General features: G+C 37.6%; 1 protein-coding gene across 18 annotated transcripts in view; it reads right to left on the reverse strand.

Moving 5' to 3' along the window:
* Positions 1-14055, reverse strand: part of CELF1 (CUGBP Elav-like family member 1) — a 68886-nt gene that overhangs the window by 53906 nt on the left and 925 nt on the right. For 8 of the 18 annotated variants that reach the window (XR_008431381.1, XM_053945167.1, XM_053945165.1 and 5 more), the window contains exons 1-2: positions 3999-4085; positions 3140-3224 (exon numbers count right to left, since the gene is read on the reverse strand). The exons of 6 other annotated variants lie outside the window; for them this stretch is intronic. The gene's annotated coding sequence lies outside the window, so the exon portion shown is untranslated. Of the gene's footprint in view, positions 1-3139; positions 3225-3998; positions 4087-14055 lie in introns of those variants that run through there. 4 more of the 18 variants (XM_053945158.1, XM_053945157.1, XM_053945162.1 and 1 more) reach the window with 3 other exon arrangements.

Raw genomic sequence — 14055 nt, forward strand, 5'->3', positions numbered from 1 at the left:
AGTGCAGCTAACATAGCCAAAGGAACCCGTAACTCTTGGATACCTTTGGGAAAAAATACACTTCACTGAATCAAAGGCAAAATCCAAGACAATAAAAACTTCAAAAACCAAGCAGCAAATCTGACAACCACCTGTAGAAAGCCTGGGAGAGTGCTCTTAAATCACAAATTTTTTTAGTATAGTTTATTTAATTGCATGCAGAACATAAAAAACACTGAATAATTAATCCAGGTTTATACATAAGACAAACCTGGCCCAAAGGCCAAAGAATCTGACAACTATGTTTCTTCTCAGGAAAAACTGGGTCTTGGATCCCTCAGACTAAGGTTTATACATACATACAGCTGGGTGCCGCTAGCCGTGTGTGCAGCATGGTCACTTCTGTAATTAACTGATGGGGCAGTAAGCTCTTGTGCAAAGTAGGTTCTCCGCAGCCAGGATTTGACGCTGATAGCCAACTGTTCTCATAGCTGCATGAGTGTGCTTAGTGCAGTCAGCAAAACAATTAATGGGGTAAATTCAGATCTCTCATCATAGCTTTATAAAAATTTTCCTGAAGTCGTCCCCTGACTAAGGTGTTGCAGCTGAGTACAGTTGTTACTTTCAACTACTGCAAAGCTGGGAGGAACTACTGATACTACCTGAGTACTCCATGTAGAAAAACAAAGTTTTAATGCTTAGATTTAATGGCCCTGCCAGATCTAAAGGTGATAAAATATACTCTCACTGATGAACACTTGCAACTTTCGATATGCAATATAATATAAATAGAACTGCAGCTGGTAATGAAAACAGTGGCTCTATCCACTAAGTACTAGACAATGGACATGAGCCCAATAAATCTAATAAATAAAGTAATACTGCTTTTCTACTAAGTGGTAAAACTTCTGTCTCACCAGCACCCGGGACCATCCAAGAGAATACCAGATCATTTAATGGATTCTGATCAATGAAATTACTGTCATAGTCAGCACTTTGTCTAGACCAGTTCTGATTTCTCATTACACTTTCCAGGAACTAATGTTTATGGGACTGTCAAGGTTACCATTGGCAATTAAAGAGGCCAACAGATCAAACAGACCACATAGGTCAGCCTCGGATACATCCTGGCGTCAACAGTCTCTCACATAAATCAGTGTTCAGTCTGCAGATTTACATACTTTTAGGAACCCATGTGACTAATAGTGAAAATATAGAAAGAACTATTTCTTTGGAAGAAGTATTTCTTTGGAAGAAGTACAGGAGGGAGATAAGGATGCATCAGAGCGCAGTGGAGCAAGTACACTACACGGGTTACGAACCGAGAGTCCTACACAAACCAGAGGAAGTTTCAATTACTGCACAGCTCAGGCCACAACCCACAGAAATGTCACTTTGTAGCAACCCTTACTAATGAGGCAACACCACCACAGAGATAGCAAGGGGAAACTCCTGCCATATAAAAACCGTACCAGAGAAGGAGACGTACTGTTTTATCTGAGAAGTGCCCTTCTGCTGCAATCTTTACACCACCCAAACCTCTCAGCACCAAAAGCTACTTGTTCAATGTGAGGCCACAGCTCAGTCACTGTGCCAGCTCAATTTATTTTGGCAGACAGAGCTGTCAAATACCCTTTTTCTCAGCATTGCCAGCACAAATACTAAAGGTATACAGGATAGCAGACAAATTATACAGTTAGCAAGTTGAATTACTCATGACAGTATGTTCTACTATAAGAATGTAAGTTTTTTCAACTTCAGATGTAACAGGAAGAACAGAATGAAGAATAGAACAGGTTCACATTTTGGGGCCATTGCAGACAAAGATGAAAAGACAAGAAAACATTTAAAATGCTATGCTTCCAAGATACTATAACCAGGACATCATAAGATACTTAAGATTTGGGATGCTGATCATATTTGCAATGTCTGTTCCATGTCTAGTCAGCATTTACATTCCAAACACCTCCAAAACTGATCATTAAGTCTTACAACCCAAAATGAAAGCATTAAAGACACACTTTAACAATACAAACCAATCCTATGATTTACTGTTGAAAACATGCGACTCCGGCTTAGAAGACATAACTTATATTATTAACTATGTGGCTGAACAGTAACTTTTTGGTCCTAAGAGTTTCCATTTGTACAATATGGACAAATATGTTCAAAGAAATAATAATCTTATTTCTTTGTGAAAAGGTATTTTGAAAACTAGTGACAGAATGTATTTAATCAGTCAGGAGTATCATCACATTGTTACTCTTGCATTTGAGCTGAAAACCTCATAAATGACTTCACAAAAAAAAAATTCTACAAAACATATGTTCGTTAATAAAATCCAAAGAATCTCACCAACAAAAGACTTAGCTTACTATCTCTCTCCAGATCAGGTATTAAGCGAGTTGCAAAATATACCAGGAGTTGCAAATAGAGAAGGTACAAACTAAAGCAACATTTCATTTACTTTTTGAATGAAGGTCAGAAAGCATGCATTCATGTTTTGCTTTATGGAAACTCTACATGCCACAGGTAGACCTCTCACATACAGCAGAGTTTGGTCATCTTTTGGGTAAAAGATGGAGTTTTAGTGAACACAAACAATATTCTCAGTTTAACCACTAAGCCTACTCCTAGAAACAACTGAACTTTAGCTGAACTTTAACAACCTCATCCATCTCAGCCACAAGATTCAAACACTAACACTTTCTACTTACCTATCTTTAAAGGCAAGATAAAAAAATCCCAATGGGGAAACCACCCCTGTGCAATGTTTAGATAGACACAGCTTGCATAGTTGTGTGTTAAAAATTCAAGATACTTGCACACCTTTTTTTCTGATTGTACAAAAGGGAATAGATTCTAAAGCAAACAGCATAAAGATGTATTGCAGATCTCCCACAAAGATCCTCAAATACAATCATTATTCTGTATTACCACACCTAAAATGCCAAAAGAGGACACAGTGTACATGGCTGTTTCCAGCATCTACTGCTAGCTTCAGGAGGAAAATAATTTTGAGGTGTCTCAATTTTGAAAGATCAGAACTGAACTGTATACAAAATTATGAGTAGGTCTGAAATTCTGCATTTGCAAAATGTTGAAGCATAAACATTTATATTTTATTTCAAAGAAGCACAACTAAGAAAGACTGATTTACCTGAAGCTTGTATGTGTCTTGCTTGGCTTATATTAGACAAATACTTGCCATGAACTCTACCGTGCAGAATTTGCCATTGCCACGCCTGCAAACCAAAAAGTAAAAATATGCTCAATTATTTTTATCTTTATTTTGTAACTGGCACACGGTAAATCCTTTGCAGAAGTAAACAGGTACAAATTACACTCGTTTACATCTGCAAAGAATTGGAGTTACTGCTCTGCTATAACCAATGAATACTGATTCAAATCACTTTTAACAGCAAATAATTTTCATTAATACTTGAAGAGATTTAAGTATTATTTGGTGCATAGAGCTGAAGCTTTAAAAAATATTTCATAATAATTCTTTTTCTCCATCAGAGGCAAATGCTGGCATTGCTGTGGGAACATCAACTTAGGAATGTTCCACTTTTGCTCTAAAACACAGATTTAATAAAATGTAACCATTTCACTGCAGTTCTTACTACGCTTCTAGTCCAGATCTCTGAAGGTTTCTCATTTGTAACATCATTTGTATATACTTCGATTTACTTTTTGCAACATTTACTCCCCTCTTCAGTATCTTTATATAGTATCTGAAATATACAACTGTAAATAATACAGAAAAACTTATTAAAAAAAAGTGCATTCATTTACGATCTACTAAAAACACATGAATACATGAACACATGCCATGAAGCACCTTTTTTGTGGGACAAATGTAATGCCACACTTCAGATGAACTTTCCTCTGTCTGAAGACGTTTTTATACCTCGTTACAAACATGTGAATACAACTAATAGAATGCCTTTCCTACTGGTATCAGCAGCTTTTTACTCCACAAGTACCCTCATGGTCCATTTGTGACCCTGACACACCCTCTCCAGGCTGCTCATCTCCAGTGCCTGATGCTCACTGATTCCTGCGTCAGCTAGCTCTGCTTGCTCCTCTCTCTTCCCAAGGCCTCAGAAACTCTCCCTGCTGTACATGGCTGGATCCATAACTTGATCTCAGATTTTAGTTGGATAGGTGGAGAAGGATCAAGAGTGTCAATGTACTTTGCCAAGAGCTAGAGGTTCAATACTTGCTTGAAGTCTGATGCATGTATTTTCAGATGTTCTTCACTTATACACTCATCCATCAATTCATTTCCATCACTTTTACTGAAAGACACAGTATGACACCTGCTAGCAGTTTTCCAGTGCTAGCAGGAAGAGACTGCATAAACTTTATGGCAGAAACAAGTGCTATAATACAGCTTTGGCTTCATGAGCATGCAGAATGTACAGAAAATAATTATCTTTCTGAATTCTCTATACCTCGTACCTAGATCCTGGAGGCACCTTATATTTCCAAAACCTTACACGTGACAGTCTATGTATAACATAATTTTTTCTCTGTCCTCACATCAGAAAACCTCACCAATTTCTTCCCAAATGAACAGTAGGCTTTCTGCAGAGCAGCATCAAACACAGTGTGTACCAAATACTGCATTCATTAAGAAGTATGTTAAGACAGCATTTAGGACTTCCCTGTCTAGAACCAAATTTTATGTGCCCCAGCAGGCCACACAAGCAAACAATTCTCACTTAATATTTTCAGGTTATACAACTGAAAAGACTGGATATGAGCTCTCCATAAACATTCAATAGAAATGGGGAAGAAATACAAAGGAATAGACTGAGATACTCCTGCTATAGATCCAGTTTAAGCTGGTGCTATTGCCAAAAGAACAGTGCACAACTCTTTCCTCACCAGCTGTCCATCCCCATCTCTGTGTAACAAGCCTGAGAGAGGAAATGATCAAGGTGTGATCTTGTCCACTACTAATAACAGGAAAATAATAGTTTTAACCCAGACATGCTCCTAGATTCAATTCACTGCACAACCACACAGATGCTCTTGGTAGCACAAAAAAAAAGGAAAAATGCATCAAAAAGAGGCACAAGTCTCTTCCAGAGCAATACTGGCAGATGCTCATTTAAATTACTCATGGAACTAGATCATCAGATTTAGGTACTGAATTTCACACAATTAAATCTTTACTGATTGATCCTTTTTAAAGGCCTCAAGTGATAAACAAGGCTTCCACTGCTTCTGTTAAGAAAACACTATGTTTGTAAGAACTATATACATCTCCTTCCATATAATAACCTTCACTGTTCCAATTCTTTGTCAGTGAACTGTTTCAGATATTAGAGACATGTCACTCCATATTCTTGATTAAACAATATGTTTTAACTTCTTAAAATCACAAGTAAATGTTTTCCAACTTTCATTTACTCTTCCTGGAGTTGTAAATACTTCACAACATTAGTTTTGAGTTTCATCAATTTGAAATGCACACTGGACTTAATTCATCCCATACATCCACCCATAACATAACTTTATTATTTAACTGCATAATTATAGTATTTTTTAAAAGGGCTTACTTTTGTTAAAAAAAACCAGTAGGGCAAGAAGAAAATAAAAAATCATGCCTTCCTGTGGAATTTCAGTACCTTCAAAGGACATTAGACAAAAGTTAATTTTTCATTTGACTCGTACCCTGATTAAACCTTTTCTGCAGACAGGGTAACAGTCAAGATACAATGGATTATTGGGTATTCTCCCTTAAACACAAAAGCATATATGGCAAACAAGATTTCCTGTCTTGACAGCTTGGCTTAGTTCTGAACAATGTCACTTTCTCATATATTGCCTTTAGGAAGATTCCAACAAAATGGCATGATTGAAATTCCCCAGTGCCCTTCTACTACTCAAATGCCTTTGGTGCACATATATTTATTATTTATTCAGTGTTCTATCCATTTATCATGGCATCTTTCACAGAACAGACACACAGTACTTTTAAACATGCAATAGTGTACTTCCAAGAGGCCTTTGAAACTGCCTAACTATATTCCCGCTCCACGACTACTTGGAGGAAAAGGTGAGTATGCTACAAGAAAACACTTGGAAGCTGAGGAATCATAAAACTCCAATCACTGCCTCAAACAGTACCAAGAATTGCTTTTAACTGGTAACTCATATAAATGAAAGGTTGTCAGCTAGGGAGTCAGCAAGTGGAAATGTGGGAAGACAGGCAGATAGAGGACCTAATTCTAGCAGAGGATGTCAGAATTAGGCAAAATACCAAGATACTTCAGGTAACAAGTTTAACATCCCACAGGCTACATATTTGCAACAGATTCTGTAGAATTTCCACATGAAGAGGGAAAAAAACTACTGCAGTGTGTCTCCATTAAACAAAGAATGATCAGAAAACAGCCACACAACTAAGTTGCTTGAGTTCAGTCAGTTCAAGAAGATGACCCTCTGTCACATATCAATGACAGGTCCCTGCCTGCAGACATCAGTACAATCCAGACACTGCCAGGCAACTGAGATCCACCAATTTGCCTCCAAAATGTCCTTCTTCCAAATACAAGAGACACACAGCTCTCTCAGGAAGAAATACACTGAACACTGCAGTGGTAGTAAAGAAAAATAATTCAAACTGAGTTTATGGAACATGGTCCTCAAAAAAAAAAAAGGCAGACTCTAGCTAAAATCAATTTCACAACTGAAATAATGTTTTCCTCTCTCAAATTCCAGAAACAAAAGTCTGATGCCTATTTCCAAAGATATTCAAAAGACAGCAGAAATTTTAAGGGGACAGTATTTCTTGAAATTTAGAAAAAGTACCCTATAAACAATTGCCCTCTTTCTCCCTCTCAAAAAATTATTGCCACAGTTAGTGGTGTATTCAGTTGCTGCCACTATTTTGAGCACCTTTCCGCTACTCGAAGATTGTATCAACAGTTTACTACAGTGTAGCAGCTAACAGACATTCTGCACTACTTGTTCAACTGATCTACTATTTAAAAAAAACAATTGTGAATAGTAATTCCAATGTGTGCAGTGCCTTAATACAAAGTTTATGCAAGCACACAGTCACGGAAGGCTTAGCTGCAAGTTTCCAGCCCTTCCTAACAAGGTATTTCCTACAAGCTCCATCCCTGAACACCAACTCCTGATTCCAAACTAGGCAGGCCAGGGTCTAGCTCCTCATTAATCCCCATTGCCCATAACAAGCAAACACAGCACTCAGACCTTCCAGGACAGGATCTAGCTTTCATTAATCTTCAAGGCAGACAGTGACAACAGACCTTTTATGGAAGGATACAGGCCTTGGCTAATCACTCCCCAAAGCAGGAAGGGAGATTAAAATCCTCATCCCAGAAGACAGCAGCTCTTTTGGAGGTTAAATCTGTGTCTTTCTGATGCCACTGTCATCCATTACAAATTGCCCCTGCAAGACAACTCCTCCATTTCCAGTCCCTAGACTCCCAAATTTGGATGAACTGCAGTTTACAAAAAAGACAACAACAACAAACAGATTGCCTTTCACTTGGAACACCAGTTGTACCCAGAGGCGCAGAGACAGACAGACAGATGGACATAACAGAGACTGTAAGCCCTGGCTCTCAATTCTGCTCAGCAAATGCCCACCAGGCCAGCCACACTGCCTGGTGAGCCAGTGTGCTCTGCTGGACAAATATAGAAAGCAGAAAGTGGAACAACCCTTTCAGCAGAAGAGATTCTGCTCAGCTCCCCGAGAGGGAGGAGCAGGAGCTGAACCAGCCGAACTGCTTTAGCCATACATGGTCTCTGAAAGAGTCCGTTGCTAAGACAAGTTCCTTTACACACACCCTCATTCACTGTCACACTGTGCAAGGAGAGAAAAGAATTAAAGCGTACAAACCTAAAGGAGTTACTGATTTAAAATGAGTTCCAACTCCACTTTGCTTGCACCCACCTTAATAACACACAAACATCTAACACTATTCACCAACAAAATCTGGCCAGCTACTCAGAAACAAGACAAAAATCTTCCTTCCTCCCAGGGAATCCCCACAACCACCAACATTTCAATAACTACTGAACTAGTGAAGTCTTCCTTATTGCTTTTGGACACACACAACCACATATTAAGTTCTTGGTTTGACCTTCTCCCCCCTCCAGCCCAAATTGAATTACAGAAATCTTTTAAACCCTTCTCCCTTTTCAAGTATTGTCCTAAACCAGGAAGCATGACCTTTTTCATTGGGTGACACTAATTACTATGGTGATCTGCCATATCTTGTCTGCTATCCTTGTAGTCCTTTTTGCCAGTGTTTAAACACTAACTAAACCTTTTCCTATGCATTCTTCTTAAAAACAGAAGAAATGCGCTTCTGTGCTGCATCCTCTTCTCCCTCCAGCCACCCCACCCCTTTCACATTCTGACACAGAAAGAGCCGAGTAAGTCTAATTGAAGACCCAAATCCATAAGTCTTCACAGAAAAAAACCTACAAAAACTATTGAAGTGGCACAGTCTATTTTTATTTTTAGTACACAAGTAAGACAGTTTGCAAATTCAAAAGCAGCTTCATTTATATAAAAAAAGCATCATTATTCATAAATTATTTATTACCGCATGCTGCTGCCTATTGCTTCTCCTTGGTGTATCTCACATTTATGTGGTGATACCAAACTACTTTACAGGAGCTACTAGGAAAGTTCTTTCATACAAGTTAGTGGAAGTTGCAACTTCTAGCTGTATCAGGAATGCAGCAGCCAATTCAGAACTCAGAGAAGCACACTAGTCAGGGAGTTTTGTTAATGTCATGTGCAAGTAGACACAAAAGTGCTGGCATTAAAACAAACAATTCCGATATTTTTTCAAATTTCTCATTACTGAGATAATGGTTTAGGCTCCCTGCAAATTCAGGAAGATAACAGCATATGCACAATTAGCTCTATACCTAAGCACAGCCTAAATTATTTTTCTTACAAATAAGGATCAGGAATATGTGTCCTAGTCTTGCTCCATTTAACTTAGTCTTGAATTGCCCATTTAACTTAGTCTTGAATTAAATGAAAAAATAATTTTAAACCCAAAGAAATTCCAAAGTAAATTTTGCATCAGACAGTGTCATAGCAGCTTCCACATTGTGACATACAGACAGTACCACCTACAGCCAGTCTCTGATAGTGATCAAATTCTGGCACTGAATGCATAATTCAGAGTGTAACATGGGTGGCTTTAGTCCATAAGTATCAGAAAAAAAACACTAAACTCTTAGTAAGTCTCCAATGCATACAATCATGGATTTCTGAGCAGTCAAAACTGCTCAGATACAAATCTTAACTGCTCAATATAAATCTTAAGTAAATACATATATCTTTTTCTTCCCCAAAAAGCTTTTGCATATTGATATTTTCAAGGGTATCACTTCTAATGTGACTTAGGACCCTGCAAGGAATTTTTTACTGTTTCAACTCAACCTCAATTGTTCTCCACACTGCAGTCATCGAACAATCACATGCAAGAGGAAACAACCAACAAAAACCCAAGAAGAAATACAACTCATCACTAAGTTGACCTGTCATCCAAATATTTTTTAATTCAGAATTTTAAATGCAAAACAGAAAATTTTTGAAGACAAATAACAAAGAAATACAGGTAAGTAGGCAAAAAAAATATTTTCAGATGGTGCTCTGCTTTGGAATACAAAACTAAAAATCAGAGAATTACTTTTAGACTGTATTGTGCCTACACAAAATGCAAAACCTAGATGTGATGTTCAAAATACATTCTATCTTCCTGAAAGATCAATATTTCATTGCCTTCTGCAGAAATATTTATTAAAAGTCTATCTAGTAAGATTTTGCAGAGATAATAAGATGCCTGGTGTCCATCCTGCAAATCTCTACATATATTAAGATAGATGCTACTGTTTTGTTTTTTCTTTTTTTTTGTATGTAGACTTGGACATTGTCTGCTAAGTGCTTGATTTGAATTACAAACTCCTCTGCTTTGGAAAAAGCAGACATGAATATTCCCTTTCCAACAGAGTCTAAAAGATTTGTGGATTGCATGCCTACATTGAAATATCTTTCGAACTGTATAGTTTGGGACAAAATTAGCAGAGGATATGCATGGGTTCAGTGAAAGCCTGAATTTTAAATAATGTTTGAAGGAAAATAGTTTTACTTTGACATGTGAAATACTGAAATCTAGTGGATAACAACTATGTTATTTTTGTGAAAGATGCAGTACAAAACAGCCAGTAGACAGAAGTGAAAACTACCGGAAAGGACAGTTTTGATAGGGGTGAACAAAAGAAGCCACGGTCCTGAAAAGCTCAAATTAATTTAAAGTAAAAACAATGTAAGACAGTCACCTGGGTTCTTATACTAATTGGGAGAGCATCCAGTTCTGAGAGAACACAGAGCATGCAAGCATTAAAAAAAATGCTCTGCAAAGGAAAGCCCGCCAGATACCACACCTGACATCAGATATTCAACAAATACCCATCCTCTCATCCACATGCTCATTCAAGATCTCCTTGAGGTGTGCTGCTGAAAAGGACAAAGAAATCAAACTGCTTGCTCATTTGCATGGATTTCACCAATACTCAAGCTAGTTATTCCATGCTATATTACAAGCAATTTAGTCAAACCAATGTAAAAATCCCAGAGCAGTATGGTTTTAAGCCCAGTTTAGATAATCTTAAATCTACCTGGGACTTTACCACTGCAAGCCAAGCCATTAAATCAGTCATAAATCTATTCTAAATTGGTAAAGACTCATTATCAAAACCTGCAGTTTGTCAATTTGCCACTAACACTCTGCCTCTAACAGAGCAGCCAGTAAGCCAGCAAACCTTTTCTAAAAACAAAACAAGAAGACAAACCATGCTATATTAAGGATACTCAAGATACAAAGGTAACATGCATACATGGGACAGACAAGACAGCTTGTGGACAAGGATTCCTCTTCTGGCATAAGGCTTTCACTTACATATACCTGTGACACAAACCACATAATCTAAACTGAAATTCTTCACTAAGAGTTGGAAACTCCTGAAGATTTCTGTTCAGCCATCTAGCTGCTCATTGTTCATCCTGAATTCATCTAGCAATGATGCATTTTCTTTAGCACAGAGCTAAGACAGCTGGAAGTTTGAAGCTACTCAGTATGTCAAAGATGACTTCCTTTCCTTGGGATGATGACTGTGCTGCACTCCATTGCTGTCACACAAATAAGCCTGTTCTGTCCATCACCGCTCACTCGTGAGCTATTCCTCCCTACAGCAAAGCATTTGCAAGACTAAGTGGCACTGCAGCTTTGACCCAATGTGTATTTTAGTTCTATTTGCTTGAGTCTCACATCAGGTGCAAACAAGATGTTCAGTTGATATTTGGGAAATCTCCTCTTGAAATGTGAATGGTAAAGCTCTCTCTTTTCATTCTTATGCCCCAAACACAAAGTGTCTTGGGATCTTTATAAAAAACTGTTGTAGAGAACAATAGCAGAAAATGTGGTATTTTGCATTCTTGCATTTATTCATGTAACAAGTATCTCTGATGACTGGAAGAAAGGCAGTAAAACGACTGGTTACTTTTTCCAATCAAGATGATCTCTGTTGCCTCAAGGAATCTTGTAACAGGATCACCACTCAAGATCCTGCTCTGTGATACTTTGGGAAATACCCACTAGAGGCCCTAGATAACTTTCCTCAATTTACAATCCCCATTCTAATAAATACTGAAATATTTTAGTCTTCTTTTCTTCTATACTATTTTTTTCTCCTGCCGAATATCTGATCAATGGATAAAAATCATACCTTCTTGCCTGAAGGCATTGAATAACTCTGCACATAGTCTTGGAAGGACAAGCAATACTAAACATGCCCAGATAGAAATAAAATATTTCAGACATTCATGGCAAGACTGAAAAACAAGAAAGCAGAAATATAGATCTGAGTGCATTTGACTACTGCAGCTGTCTCACATTACATCTTGAAAAACTGGACATATTCACTTAAGAACAGCCTCCAGTTCAACAGCCAGAACAGTGGGTTCTTGGATCTTAGTGCTAAAGGCTAATAACCAGGAAATCTCAAAAACTATGACAATTTGTCTCACTTCCCACCTACTCTGAAATAGGCACTAAAGGAAAAATCAGAGTGGGCACTCTGAAGAGATTTGTGGCAGATGACTCAGCAACTGATAATCAATAGAACAGCCACATTCCAGAAAAATATGCAAGAAATAGTTAAGAAGCAACCTGCTTCCAGTTTCCCAATAAGCTGAAATAGATACTGGATTTCAGGTAGAATCTTACTTAATTCAAAGTTAATCTAAATATTTAAGAATCACATAAGCATCCAACTTTTATGAAATTCAACCAATACAGGATACTGTTAGTGATTTTAGAAGAAAATTTACACAACATCATAAATATTTCCCTTATTTCAAAGCATCATATTTTGTTTCAACCAATGATTCTTCAGCTGATGTACAGGTTACTTGGCAAGGCATGGATTTATTATTAATGAGATAGACAACTATTGTATATCAATGATCCTGCCACATTTCCTGCTTTCCCCTTTAGAGGAGTGGTGCCAGGGAGCATGTTTTCAGAACCCCTACTTGTAGCAGAAAAACTAAAAGAACCTTCCCCCTGCCATTCAAAGATAATCCCTACAAGTGCATCAAGTTTTGGAGGCCTAGCAGAAACATGGATACAGTAAGAAGTACACAGTAGTACTACTATGGATATCTTTACCCTATCTCCCATAGTGAAAGATGGATACATTCTTCTCACTTTGTAGGTAATTCACTTTCAAAACAAAACTACCTAAAACATAAATCTTCATGTTTTAGTGTTCATGACTTCAGAACAGTCACTTTTCAATCGTCTGCTTTTCTGTAGATGCTGTGTTCCTGCTTTCTTTTGCATTAAACAGAATGTCCTAGGCTTGCATCAATTATTTTGTTACCTATTAAAAGAAAAAAAAAAAAAAAACCAGATACAAAAAGGGAAAACATGTAACACAGCAGTTAGGATCAGGCATTGATTTTCCCCAATGTAACATTAGAAACTTAGGGAAAGGAAAACCAGAATAAAGACAGCTATGCAAGAATGATCATTCAGAAATGATGAATACACTCCTCAGAATAGCGTACACCTTCCCAAAATAAGTATCAGCAATAATTTTGAATGTGAGCAGAGGCTGAAAGAGAACAGTAACCATCTAAAGAAAAAATAATTCTTTACATCACCATATTTAAAAAATCCTATTTAGGAATTTTAGTAGTATATACATGTGCACCCATATCTCTGAGCAGGTATAAGATTTGTGCTCCTGTCCTGGGGGCTCTTCATCAGCAGGAATGCAACTGAACATATTACACTGCTAGATGCAAGCTGTACCCACTCTAACATTTCCTGGCTCAACCTAAAGACATATGGATTAATTTTAAACATCTACCACAGCAGCAGTATTTCCAACAATGCTGCTTCTTCAAGACCTAGGTCCAGACACAATTCTAGGAAGATACAGTTTTTCATGTTATGCAGAGATCCCAAGAACATAGCCGACGGGAATGGAAAAAAGAATAAAAATGTGATGGGTTTATTATGGCTGTGCAATGCCAAGTCAGTGCAGTAAAATCTATCTGATGAACTAACCTAGAGAAAAACAATAGAGGAGACAACAAAATACACTAGGAAAGAGTTCAGCAATTTTTGTGATCACTGGTACAAAGAGTAAGAAAGGACAGAGATACACAAAAAATAAAAACACAAATTCAAGATAGTCAGAAAACACAAGCTCTTGTAAGCTAGAAGTTGGGTGTGCTTCATGATATAAATCCCCACCAAATACTTTTCTAAATCCAGCGAACTGGTGAAACACACCCAACGACCACACTCAAGCAGGACATACAAGAAAGCTGCAATGCTTGAAAAATGTTCCCTGACAACTTCTGGGAGAAGAGAATGCCTGTGCCTTAAAGGTGAAAATGTCTGGGCCACAATTCCTCAGGAATGTAAAGGAGTGTATTCTAAGGTATTCTCAACTTCCTTCTCGTAACAGTCCTATTAATAAAGCATGCTG

Source organism: Vidua chalybeata, chromosome 6 (assembly GCF_026979565.1).
Source record: "Vidua chalybeata isolate OUT-0048 chromosome 6, bVidCha1 merged haplotype, whole genome shotgun sequence".
Taxonomy (NCBI): Eukaryota; Metazoa; Chordata; class Aves; order Passeriformes; family Viduidae; genus Vidua; species Vidua chalybeata.